The 14,133-nt window shown below is 38.5% G+C and overlaps 1 protein-coding gene and 1 long non-coding RNA gene across 3 annotated transcripts in view; one reads left to right on the top strand and one right to left on the bottom strand.

Moving 5' to 3' along the window:
• The window catches only part of LOC138814048 (Krueppel-like factor 12), a 708,935-nt gene that overhangs the window by 507,887 nt on the left and 186,915 nt on the right, over window positions 1–14,133 (bottom strand). The window lies entirely within an intron of this gene.
• Window positions 7,398–14,133, top strand: part of LOC138814050 (uncharacterized) — an 89,134-nt gene continuing 82,398 nt past the window's right edge. Inside the window, exon 1 of the long non-coding RNA XR_011367891.1 lies at window positions 7,398–7,508. This is a non-coding gene — a long non-coding RNA (uncharacterized lncRNA). The remainder of the gene's footprint in view (window positions 7,509–14,133) is intronic.

Below are 14,133 nucleotides of genomic sequence, written 5' to 3'. Positions count from 1 at the left end.
ATAATACTCAATGTACATATGTGAAAAAGGAAGCAGGTGATGACGTGATTGATGGAGGAAGTAGGTAGGAGGGAAAAAGAATGATTGGATGGGTGACTCTGATCATGATACGCTATATACAAACACTGTAGATATAAAAATGACTCAAAATAATTTCCAAAAGCTTGACAAGATAAGAATGAAGACTTGTTGAATGTTAATGTTCTTTGGCAAAACAAGAGACAAGAGACAAAAGCTAGATATGATACATAGTAATCAGAGAAAACCAATTCATGTCCTAATAAATAAAAAGCAAGTAATAGAATATATTATAACTACATAGAACTATAAATACATTTTAAAATTAGCTAGAATCTAAATTTAGGAGTAGACAAGTATTTTCTTGTGTCAAAGTAATGGAATATGTCTATAAAACAGATTGTGCTGAAATATGTACAGATTCAGTGGCTCACATAAATCAATTTTTGATCTATCTGCTTGGTTACAAGACTTTCTACATTTTGGAAGATTGTTGCAATCTTCTTGGTGGGTAAGGAATATATTTTTCCTGCACAATAATTCAATATCTCTCCCAGCGGTTTGAAATAAATGGAAACTTTGTTGACATTTTCTTCAGGTTGAGGTAAAATCGTTCCTGCTAAACATTGCTAGCTTCTGCAGCTGAGAGATTTCCTGGGAAATTCTTGTCAGAGAGGTCTTCCTTTTGCTTTTACAAATAATGCCCTTTCCTTGTAGGCACCTTGGGAAGTATCGCTCAGTTCTGAACACCCAAAACCATCTCAAAGTTCAGCTCAGTCAACCTTAGTAAGGTCAGTCAATTACTGGAGAAGGCTGATGGAAGGTGGGGTGGTTATACCTGCAATGCGACCACAACCCTAGCATGAATGACTGTTTCCAGGGGCAACAATCTAAAGCTCCTCAGTGGGACAGCTTCATAATTAAATGTTAATATATATATGAATATAAAGGAACACCCGTGCCTTTTCAAATCCTGCTTTAATATTCGCCTTCAGTGCTCATAGCTTAGTAGAATATTCAGCCTGAAGATTCTGTACATTTAAGCAGGTAGAATGTGATTAAGATGATGCCGTGGATGAAAGACTTTGAAATCCATTGCTCTTCATCACTGTATATGTATATATGGTTTATGGATCTTGGAATTGCATCTGTGTATTCTCTCTGTTCAAATACCACACAATAGCATTGGCATTTTCCAGGAAGCCATTCTTCAGGGTGGGAACAGAGAGGTGAATCTTGTTAATGATCTAAAGCTCCCTAAGGCTACAGGGTGATGATGTTAAGATCTTTGTACATCAGACTGACCTCAGAGTGATGTCTTTGCCCCTCTGCAAAGACAATATGATAAAATGTTAGTCTATGGGTGACTGCACAATTGTATATGCAGAAAAGGAAATATTGGGAATAATAACTTTAAGAGGAGAAGAAAGAGGAAACCAAAGAAATGAACCAAATAATCAAAAATAAATAGGAAGAGTAATGAAATAGGGATGAGTCGTAGAAGTTGGGGACCTCCATTGTGATTTCAATTCTGTTATTGATAGCTGCTGACTATGTAACTTATAGCAAGGCCTTTCATTTCCTGGGTCTCAGTTTCCCTCTGTATTTTGACTCTATGATTCCTGAACTATGTCATAATTTTAGCATCCTACTGTTCTAGTTTTTCTACACACATATTTCGATTTTCAGGGTTGATGGATTTTACTTTAACAAAAGAGAAATGTGCCTTGATTTTTGATGACACATAATGATTTAGTAAGAATATTAAAAAGTGGCTAAAGATTAAAATTCAACAGATTCCTCAACCTTAGAAAAAAAAATTTCTCCCCACCCTGTCCAGTCACAGAAACTAAAGGAAAAGTAGAAATGGCACAGAAAAATCTTTTCTCTGACAATCATCTGTTCTAATTTGGAAATAGCTTCCAAAAATCTCAAGACAATATTGTCCTAATACTTAGTGTTATCTTTTCAATGGCTACTTTATGAATATGCTAATGCAAATATGATACTTTCCTTTGATTACTAATAGTACTAGGAAGAGATTTTTGCCATAATCCAGAACTGTAAAAACCTCACGGTTGTTCCCTGCTGAGCCATGATTTGGAAAAGTGCAAAACAGGTAAAAATGTGCATAAGATCACTGCAATAACCCATAAGTTTTTCATTAATAAAGGAAAAGGCATAAGGCAGGTAATTAGCACATTTCTTTTTGAACAATGTCACTTCTTGCCTTTTATTCTCCCAGTTTTCGCCTCTGGATCCATCCCCTCCACCACAAGTTGCATAGTTCATTTTCAACATAGTGTCAGGTGAGTATTACTACTGCATTTGTTTACCCTTTGTTCCACCATTTCCATACTCCCCTTTTATCCTCCCCCAAACAGATACAAGACAAAAGGTACAGAAATCAACACCAATGACAAAGGAGGAAAAAAAACCCCAACATAACAAAAAACCTTTTGTTTCCATTTCTTAAGCAACTGTCACCCCTCTGTACATCACCTTTACAATAACAGTAAAAAAAGAAGTAATCTCAAAGATGCAATGCCTATGTGCATCAGATCATACAAAATAACATTTATCAAAATAAACTCCAGGAAATGGAAATAAGAGATTTTTTTCTTTGTTGCTATTTTCTTTTCTTTTTTTTTGTTGCTATTTTGTTTTCTATTCTTTTTGTCTTGTTTGTTTGTTTATCCGCCTTTGGGAGGATAAGGAGGGACGCAAAAATGGAGGGAAAAAGTGTGAACAACTGCAGCAGTGGTATCCACTGGACACTATTTTGAAAATGAACTATACAGCTTGTATGTGAGGATGGGAGAGGAAAAACTGGGAGAGAGCAAGGGAAACAGTGACATTGACTAAAAAGAAATGTGTACTTTACCTGATGTATGTAACTGTAATCCCTTTGTACCTCATCTTTATAATAACGACATAAAAATTGAAAAAGAAAAAAACCCAAGAAAACCAGTTCATCTGATAAAGTGTACATGAAGAATTCATATTCACATTCCCATGCAGCTGTTCCTTCTCAAGATATTTTGAGATTTTTTTCCTTAATTTGTAAGAGAGTGTACCTTCATGTGTAGACTGAGCCTATGCTAGAAGACATTGTGATTTGGATTCTCCAGTTTTCTCCTCTGCGTTCAGCACTCTCAGCTCTATTGCGTCAGTAAAAGTCAGGTAACAAGAAGGTGGATGGAGCTTCAAGGTAGAGCACTTGCCTAGCATGTTTGAGGCTATCGGCTTGATTTCCAACATAGCAAGATGACAATAACAAAAACAAAAATAATGATACACCTCTGACTCATGTGGCATGAAGTTACAGATTAGACATTTCTAGAAAATGGAAATGATTGTTTCTGTCTCATTGATACAGAGGCTTTTGGCAAAAGTACTATCTGTAAGTATATAAAATGTGTTGCTACCTTCTTGGCACCACTGAACATTTTCATGTAGGCCAATGATCTCATCATGGTGGTGAATTTACCCTTCATGGGCTCAGCTCAACCAGCTGGGCCATGTTCTGAAATCTTGCAATGAGGCTGAATGCCAGGTGAATAATCAAGGGCTGGCAATCCCTTAATATAGGTTTCAGAAAGTCTTGGATAAAGACACGAATGTATTTCAAAGAGCAACTTTGAGGCCCTGTGCAATAAGCTCCTTTTTTCAAAGATCAAATGGAAGATAGTGTGATGATGTCTGGAGACCACAGGAAGTAAGGAAATTAGCCCATTCTGCTACCTCAACTCAACTCCTTTGCAGGACACAGAACTGTCATCACCTTGAAGGCCACAAGCATACATTTCAGTCTTCCTTTTCTGTGTAGGTTCTGGGAGAGTCAGAGCTAGGACTCAGCTCCTTCAAGCTGTGGCTCAGTGGCTTCTGACTTATCTTTTTGCAGGAAAGAGGCAGGGGGTTGCTTCAAAGCTAAGAACTCTCTGACAATGAGCAAAGGTGCTTCAATGGGAATATCAGTGGAGAGATACATGTAACATGTAACATGGAGAGATTCATGTACTCCCGTATCAGCTCTCAAACTCTGACGTCCTTCATGGTATATTTAGAATATATCATTGAATTCTAGCAATACTTTTTTACTTATCCAATGTCCCCTATCCTGTTTGAAAGCAGAAACAGGTTTGTCTTTACTCATTAGGGGGTTGGTCTTTTGGCTAAAGCCTGAGCTTCCTGAAATGTGAGCTAATATAGTTCACTGTCCATAATGATGAAAGAGAGGCTTTGAAGCGTTTGCCTCAATTTATCAGGTTTCTCTGCATGTGTAAGAAGATGGGTAGCCTCACACATAGCTTGTCTGTGGCCAGTGAAATCCACTTTTGAGCCCCTCATAACATTTTTATAGCTAGAACTTCCTGACTTGTTTTTTTCACATCATAGATAATTTGGTTTCTTGTTATTCGCATCTAGAGTCTCAAAGCTCTTTACAGACTCTTTTGTAAGTGATATTAATAGTAATTGTGGTCTTTTATTAATAATGCATATTAACAACAGCTCTCATTAAAACAACATCAGCTAAGTGATTAGAGAAATGGCTAGAGTTGTGGTTAGAAAATGGGCCTGTAACATCAATATTGGTAAAGGCATTTATTGTTTTACTCATAAAGTAGAAATAAATATAATGGCTGATTAAGATCTTAATAAAATTCAGCCACAAATGCATAACTGCAGAGTGGGGGTTTTTTATTTGTGGGAATATCCTGGCCAGTTTTTATATTGTGGGGTATCCCCAGGAGAAAGAAGAGAAAACAGAATTCTTTGCATGGTGTTCCTCTGTGCTCCTTGGTTTTGTTTCATCTTTCCAGGCTGTAGGAATCATTAGTAACACATATGAGAAAGGGAGCCTAATGGTGGTTTTATTTCTTCTTCCTATTTTTATTTATGGTTAGGTAATATTCATGTGATATATATGATATATAATATATGTGTCATTATATCTTATGTACTATATATAGGATGTATCATGTGATGTGTAATACATGGTATATTATATATGATATATAATGTATGCCATGTATATGTCATGTTAGCTATGATTTATTTTATTTTTTATGCATTATATTTTTAATTTTTATTTTTTTATTGTGAAAATACTGTACAAATGGGTTCCAATTACATGGGCAAGGTAATGAGTACATTTCTTATCAAGCATTGTAGCCTCCTCCTTTGTTTCCCCTTCCCATCCCTTCCCATCCTCCCCCGCCCCCCCAACCCAATCTGCCCCGCCCCCCATTAGCTATGATTTATATCACAATAAGGTAATGAGGAATCAGAGAGAGAGACTCTATAAGGGGAGGTACTAGCTGAAGAGGGTTAGATAACAAGAAGGATAAAAAAGAATGAATATGGTCAGCAAACTTGTTTGCAACCATGAAAACTGAACAATGAAACCTGTTGAAATTGCTTTGGAAATGGAGGAGAGAGGTAGATTGTTAGAGGTGAGAGTGATTGGAGTATATGGTGAACATATGAGGAAGTGTAACCATTAAATCCTTTTCTGTGTAACTAATGTAAGCTAATGATATTCAAAATGAAAAAGAAAGAAAATCTAAGTGAAGAAAGCTACTGAAATTCATAATGAAAAATTTGAACATTGAGCTTCCAGACCAAACAAGATATAAAGGCAAAACAATGAGAGAGCATTTAATGGAGATGAATTTCACTTCTTAAGTCTTGGGGGGAGGGGGAATATTGTGTGTATATTTTTAGGTGACAAATTAGAAGATTCGTAATATTTTCAGTTTATTTTTAAAGAGAGGCATGGTGTCCTGTGGATTTGTTAAAAATATTAAGCATTGATAAAATATAAGATGACCTCAATTCTAATATTTGCATTTTTAAAGTGGACTCTGATCTTAATCCTGAGATGACTTACAAAGCCATCTATGGTGTCAGGAGATACAGATCCATCTTGTGAATAGGAACTTCGGTATATTAACAGTTTTTCTGCACTTGCTTTGATGTTGCATGTGTGTTTTCCTATTCTTGGATTCCGAGAGCCTCTTGTGAGTTTTGCCTTCCTGTTTGGTTTTCAGAACGAGGACTCGGAGAAATGGAGATAAAGCCTTGGAGAGAACGGTCTAGAAATTATTTAAACCAAACCGTAGCTAACAGTTTAGCTTCCTTTGGAAGTAGAGCTCCTTGAAATTATTTCATATATAGCATCTCAAAACTATTCGAAAGGAAACTTCATTTCTCATTATGTGGCTCTTTCTTAGCCCTGCTCCCAAAGGTTTGGTAAGCTTTAAATCCCTAGTGACACCTGCTGGGCGGACTTCAGCTCCTACTGCATCAGCCAGCCTCTTCTTTAACACTCAGAGCTTCTGGCTGGAAGGGGAGGGGAGAGGAGGGGCTGGCCGCAGCTTCTTTGCTCTCAGCCAGTTTGCTCATTGCTCATTTAGGTGACCTCTGCCAGTATAATGAGTGCTGGAGTCCCCAAGTACTCTCTCAAGCCCCAGGAAACAAAACTAGGATCCACTATAGTGGGGGTGGGGAGAAAGAGCAAGAGAGATTGAGAGACTGAGAGATAGACAGAGGGAGGGAGGGAAAGAGAAAGAGAGAGAATAGAGAGAGAGAATAGAGCAAAAACAGGAAGAGAACACACAGAGAGAACACAGAAGAAAAAGCAGGGAAAAGAGACACTACCTCCCCCACCAACGCAGCTCCAAGTTAGTTACTAAGCTGCTTCTTTGTCTGAAAACTTGAGGTGAAAGATACTACTTGAGCCTTATGTTTTGTTCAAGAATAAACCAAATTATGCTATACTTGCTTATATCTGAACATATTGGTTTATCTTCCATAGAGTTTAATTGATGCAAACTTGAACTTCAGAATGCTACATTTTCAAGGAAAACACCATCCCTATCATTTACATTGCTATATTTTTCTTTGAACAAAGCAAATCAGATCAAAACAATCACACTCCTGCTTTAGTTTATTCCTTCCATATTCATCAGCCCTTATGAAAATAATGCTTAACCTCTTGAAGGATGACCTCTTCTGTCCCTTAATGGCCAATAGCAGAATTTCTTTCTGAGCCAATGTCTGCATCCTTGGCTGGATCAACTCCTGTGCGAAGTCCATGTTAGCTGATCAAGCATGGCTTTGTTTGCACTTATTCATTGCTCATCCAGCACTGGGTAAGTGGTTTTGCATATTAACTAAGTGCACAGTAACCTTCCTTTACCTCCTCGGAGCTCCTCCCCCTCCCGCCCGCCCAGGAAATCAACACTGCTACTTGCTGAGGAAGCTGCCAAGAGGTTGCCATGACAACTGTTCTGCTTTCAGCAGCTACTTTTCTGGTTTGAAGGGGGTTGGGGGAACACACACACACACATACACACACAGAGAACTAGGTGGCTTTCTGATCAGAGTTCAGATAAAGAAGGTCACAGTCATTTGTGGGAATTGACTTAAAATAACTCAATGGATTTGTGAGTTACCCAGCAGAAGCAAACAGACAAACTAAAAAGGTAAGTACAGTGGAAAGCCAATAATTAAATTATGTGGTAGTGGTCTTAGGCTGAAGCATTTCAAGTTGATATCAGTCTGTGGCATCTAGGATATTATTTTATGAGCCGTTTTCATTTTCATCCCAAGCCAAGCAGAGATGATGAGTTTTATGGGATTCTGAAGAGCAGAGAAAACCAGGCAAGGGGTGAAACAACCCCAGAAGGAGAATTTCACATCTGAAAGTCATTTTCCAAAAAAACTTCATTCAGCACAGAAACAATGAAGCATTCAGGCATAAGAGGCTGGAACTGTGCACTGTGCCAGGTCAAATTGCAACCTTTGAGCTGCTGCCGATGGGGTGGCTGGCAAGGTGAACTAGGAAACAGTCTGATTACAAAAGAAGGGTTGGGGTTAGGCAGAGAAAAGTACCAAGAGTGAAGAAATAGAAGTTAAAAAACCTTAAAGCTAGTGGGTTTCAGTGCTATACAGTGAGCTGTGCAAAGACGGGTTTTGGACATCTAGATCTTCTCCAGGCAAGAGCTGAACACTTAGGGGTGATTCTTGGCAGAAAAGCGGAAGTGTGTGGCAGATCGTAAGCCCTAGGGTCCTAGTGACTTGGAGCTTATGCCTCTTGCTTCCTGCCTGTCTGCCAGTCTTCTCAGTAATACCTTTTCCCTGCTGGCCATCCAGCTTCCCAGTGCTTCTCTGCATTCAACCGTTTCTGGATTCCTTTTTCAGAAACAGTAGTGACCAGAACATAGTACTATAACCCTTCTCATATGAGCTACTGTGAACTCAATAGCAACAATCACATGCAGATACATTGAAAGGAATGAATGGTAATTAGCGTAAAAAAGTGCTGAGAGACCCAGTGCATTGTAAGTGAATGGGAATGCAGTGTCATTCTGGCAACCTGGTAATTCCTGTGAGTGGCATACTTATGGATACTCTTAGTAGTACAGGCAACATTGAGCTCCCAGAGGCCCACATCTCCTTAAGGAGGTATCTTGAGTTTTAACCATGAAATTTAGTTTTTTGGTTTGTAGCAACTTGTGTCCAACCTGAAATACAGCCATTAGGGCCAAAATCCATATTCAAGAAGATAGGAACTTTACAACTTGAGGGGAAAAGGAGTGAGGAGGGGAAAGCAGGAGAAAATAAGGGAGCTGGTAACAGGGTCCAAAAAGAAATGAACTCATCACCTTAACATATGTAACTGTAATCCCCCTGTTCATCACCTTTATTTACCATCAATAAGAAAAAAAAGAGTTTATAGCAACTTAGGTTGTTTGCTTGTTTTATTTGAGTCTGGCAAGTAGAAAGTTTTAAGGTAGGAAAGAAGAGGTGAATAAAAGGGAAGGAAGTATAAATAAATATTGAAAACAAGAAATGATCAAAGCAAATAGACTCTAAATGGGTATATTAGGTTGTAAAATGAGAGTTTTGTGGAATAAAATTTTAGTAGCTTATAATGGTGTGTGAAGCAAGTTCAAGAAACCAAGAAGAAATAGGTGCAGGGTTGGAGGACTCCCTACTACATTTGGAGTACTCTCTCTCTCTCTCTCTCTCTCTCTCTCTCTTTCCTTCTCTCTTTCATAAGTTAAACAAACTACTAAGTTACACATAGAGCAGCTCCTCCTGAGTGTCACTGATGTAGCTAAAAGCCCTATCTTACATAACAGTAACAGGATACAGAATGACAGTTCCTCACAGCCTACCGTAAGTGTGATTAAACTATCTCATCAGAAGCATACTCCTGAGTATTTCCACAATAGCAGAAAGCCATCCTTTCATCTGACCTGCTTGCTACACCCCGTGATGGCACAGACTAGAGATATTAGTATGCAAAGAAATTCTTCCCTCCAATGGCGGATTGGAGGGCTACCAAGTTTAGGCTCTGCAGCCTTACTGTCCAGTAATAAGGCAGGGAGCAATAATAGGGGGGAAAGAATTAAAGCAAGAGAGAAATTCAGAAATTTAACTCCTCCACAGATTCTTTCCCATTCCTTTCCACTGACCTGATCTAATTCTGGCAGCTATTGTCCCCGTGAAACACTGCCACAGCTGAATTTATTTTTATTTTGCCTGCTCAAAGGCAATGTAAAGCGAATTGGAGAGCACATCACCTTCAGGGAAAGGACTGCAGTGTATGGCTCACCCACCTCCCTCCTCCCTTCCTCGTGAAAAGGTTAATTTGAATAAGGCTGCTGCTTCCACAAATAGCACGGGAACTGCACTCAGAAGAGCAGCCAATGAGGATGCTTTCCAGTGATGTCATACTTATACCTGCTTCTTATTATTTGCTGAGTAGTGACAATGTGTTCTTTGAATCTTACATCTGATTGGTTAAGATTCCTGTCATTTTTTGAGAACTTCTGGGGAGTTTTTGGCATTGCAGGTTCTTTGCATGCCCAGAATTTTTCCAGTTTCTATACTTCAACAAACTATTGGAGAATACAGAACATTTTAAACATTGTCCTCAAAACAAATGTAACAGCCTTCACCTGACTCACATGGTCTCTGGTACTAGGTTGTTTGCAGGATGAAAGCAGCATAAGAAAAGTCCCAAACACTTGAATTTATGAAGATGCTTGTAGAAAGGGCATATTTATATTAATGTTGCTTAGCTTGAAAACAAACATACTTGTCTACAATTTTTGTCCAATAGAGCCGAGCTTTCTTAAAAAGAATTACATCTAAAATTTCCTAGGTTGCAGGGTAAACAGCTTGGAAGAAAGGGAGATCTACCTGGTTAGTTTTTGCCCTTAAATATCTTTTATTTTTAAATCAATTTAGCTTTTGTGTCATCCACATGTACATCTCTCGTCATTCAGATTCCTAAGCTTTTCCAGGGAAACTCCTGCAAATGAGTTTGGAAACCACACTACCTTGCAGTGAAGGTTACAGATAGATCAGGTCTGCATAAGTTAGGAAGTATCCAACTAGCTGAAGGATTAAAAGGTGCATTTTGGTCAGTAAGAGATTTAAGTAAGGTTGGGAGGTCAGAAGAAATGTTGGTGCTCCAAAAATCTCAGAATGTGTAGTGGTGAGGGGAGCCCTGGACAGAACTCTCCAAGCAGTCAGACCCTCAGAAACACAGAAAAAGCCAAGCTGCCCACAGTCTGTTGCTGAAGCAGAACAGATATCAGGAAGGTTAATCCAGCTGCACAGCCAGGAGAAGACAATAAATGCTTTAGCAAGCAAGGGCAGGACATTAGAGAAATAGTCTGATTTTAATAAACTGAGAGAAATGGAAAAGAATTCTTAGGAGAAATATGAGAAAGGGTATATATGTATGGAACAGACCTCACTGACAAGATATCTATCTATCTATCTATCTATCTCTATCTATCTATCTATCTATCTATCTATCTATCTATCTATCTATCTATCTATCTATCTATCTATCTATCTATCTATCTATCCATCCATCTATCTCTATATCTATATACATATCTATATATCTGTATTTATATATAGATATATAGATATCTCATTAGTGAGATCTCATGTATATATGAGAAATTTGGAAAAGTGGAGGAGGAACAAATGAACACATAAGTTAGGAAGAAATAGAATATCAGTATTTTGAAGATCCACATCACACTATCAGTAGCCAACATCAACTAGGTTGGAAATTGATGTGTTTTCTAGCTGTACATCATGGCTTATTTTCCTGCAGAGTCTGGTGAGAGGTTAGCTAAATGGCATAAAAATTTTATTACTTTTATCCAGATACCAGTGGTTACTGCTACACAGGGGGCTGAAATCTGGAAAATCACAGTTGGAGGTAGGCTAGGGCAGGAGAGTTCACTAGATTGTATCTCCAAAATAGCCATCGAAAACCAGACTTAGAGGCATGGCTTAAGTAGTAGAGCATCAGCCTCACAAGCATGAAGTGCTTGCTGAGTTCAATCCCGGTACTGCCAACATTTTTAAAAATTATTTTTATCTTGAATAAATAATTGCATGAAATTATTATGCTATTATATATTATTGCCACTTTTCATTGTTGAACATTACGATTATATATATTTTTTATTTAACTATTATTTTTGCTCATTTGAATGGCAGGTCCATGTGAACAGTGGCTTTGTTTACCTCTGGGCCTCAGAGCTTAGAAAAGTGCTCAGACAAATAAGATCTCAAAAATTATTATTATTATTATTATTTGCTGGTCATGGGGCCTCAACTCTGGGTCTGGGCGCTGTCCCTAAGCTCTTCAGCTCAAGGCTAGCACTCTACCACTTGAGCCACAGCGCCATTTCCAGCCTTTTCTGCTTATGTGGTGCTGAGGAATCGAACCCAGGGCCTCATGCATGCAAGGAAAGCGCTCTACCACTGAGCTATCTTCCCAGCCCAGATCTCAAAAATTATTAACCAAGCTGGGCACTCGTTGCTTATGCCTGTAATCCTAGCTACTCAGGAGACTGACTTCTGAGGACTGTGGCTCAAAGCTAGCCCAGGCATGAAAGTTCCTGAGAGTGTTATCTCCAATTAACCACCAAAAAGAGTCTGAAGTGGAGCTGTGACTCAAATGGTAGAGCACTAGCCTAGAGATAGTGCCCAGGTCATGAGTTTAAGTTCCAGGAATGGTACACACACACAACAATGGTGATGATGATGATGAGGACTTCAATAGAAAAAGTTCTCTTAGTCACTGTACATTATGACTAAGGAAGGAATCTGAACACCTTGCCTCATTCTGATATTTAAGATGCACATAGCTTTTCTTAGTAGCCAAGGGGAAAGATTTCAACTTTCCCATCACAAATAGAAGACCAAATTACAAGGCAATGAGAATCCAGAGTCCCAGTATTCAACAAGGTTTCATTCACTATGTACCCAGAGTGGTCTGAAGATTCCAATCCTCCTGTTTTCCTGAGTGCTGGATTATAAGTATATATTATCATATCTGGCTATTCCTACTAGTTTTTACACAAAAGATATGAAAAATCATCAGGGTCAGCGGCATGAAGGAATTCCAGAGCCAGTCCTAGGTGAGGATTATTAGCTTATATAACCTTTTGAGATCTGTCTTTTCTTTCCTCCCAGCTCTGCGAAATCTACATATGATAACTCTGATTCTCATGGATTGCTAGGTACAATTTAGGGATTTGGAATCAGTAATAGTTAGAAAGCACAATATGAAATCCAAAAGTATTACTAACCTCAAAAATTCAACATATTCTCAACAGCGCATATATCTTCCGCTCAAGTGTATTCAGTGAACCAATCCAAGTTTTCAAAGACTATTTTGTAGTTTTTCTGCTCCATCTCTTTCTCAGCCGTGATAATAAATAGACTCTCTGATTTCTATTTTCTCAGAAACTTAAGGGCTATATATGATGACATAGAGTATATTTACGCATTATCCCTGTTGACATTCTAAATGACCTGTTCAGGTGCTACCTGTTCATTTGAATATACCTTGGATTTGGCAGTCTGCTGTGAAAGACTGAATCTGAAGGCACATCTACCTTTTACATTCTAACCCTGTTGGCACCTGTGCCTGCTGGTGCTTCTAGAAGCAACTTCTCCTTTTCCATCTTCTTCCAGTGTGAGGATTTAAACCTGGCACATTATAAACGAGCACTTTCCCATGCAGCTATATCCCCAGGCCTAGAAACTGTGTAACATTGTAAAAATAATAAATACAATAATGGTGACCCAAAATGCTTATAGATTCATGGTTGAAATTTGGGGTTTAGACTTTATTTTTCAAAGGTGATTGGCTATTTTCTGTCCATTTTTTTTTATACAATCAATTTTGGATCTTTTTAGTTAGTGCTTTTTACATTTTAAGTTGTATATAGGATTATGAGGACAGTGGGAAAAAATCGATAGTTTTGAAAAACATCTAGAGTATGTGCATGGGAGACAAAGTTAATATTTTCCAATCAACTTTCAGAAGAAGCCAGATGCTCTGTGAACCAGCATCTGATAGCATGGATTTAGATATTTAGTTCTGCTCTTGCAAATTAAAGATTTTGTGTGAGGTCCTTAAAAGTCTCCCTCTTGTATGCCGTTGTATGTAGATTCAGAACTTGTATCCTGAGATGTACTCTCATTTAACTGGTAACCAAGCTTTGCTGAATCTAAGAAATGGTCCCTCCTCTCTCTCCCCCATAGGGGCTGTCTCACTGGAGGCCCTGAAATCTTTCTCTGAAAAGCTACAATAACCTCTCCCTCATCACTTAGGGCCTAGCCTTCCCTCCTGTCAGTTCATCATCTTCTATTCTGATACCTTATTTTTCTTTCAAAAATTGTTTTGATGAGATCATTTCCTTGATTAAAGCCCCCTGCTGGTTCTCATGGCTTAAAATAGAGGTTGGTGTCAGCTCGGTGGCCTGACAAGCTTGGGCTGGAATCCAAATGGCTTCAATTTCTTTCTACGGAACCTTGGGCATATTGCTTCACTTCTGCAGGACACACATCTGCAAAGTGGAGCTCCTGCTACTTATTTTTATCATCTTGTCAATGAAACACTATAACAAAATCACCCCATACTGGGCCAGCCATAGGAGATAGTGAATAACTAAATTACTCTCCCATCCCATTTCTTTGCAGTCTGACCAAGTTTGACTTTTCTAGTATCTTATATGGACACTCTTGAGTATCTCCTTGTTTTTTTTATCTTCTTGT

This window comes from Dipodomys merriami, unplaced genomic scaffold (genome assembly GCF_024711535.1).
Source record: "Dipodomys merriami isolate MVZ:Mamm:240054 unplaced genomic scaffold, mDipMer1.0.p SCAF_6, whole genome shotgun sequence".
Taxonomy (NCBI): Eukaryota; Metazoa; Chordata; class Mammalia; order Rodentia; family Heteromyidae; genus Dipodomys; species Dipodomys merriami.
Note: the sequence above shows the minus strand (reverse complement) of the source record. Positions and strands in the feature narration are given on the sequence as shown.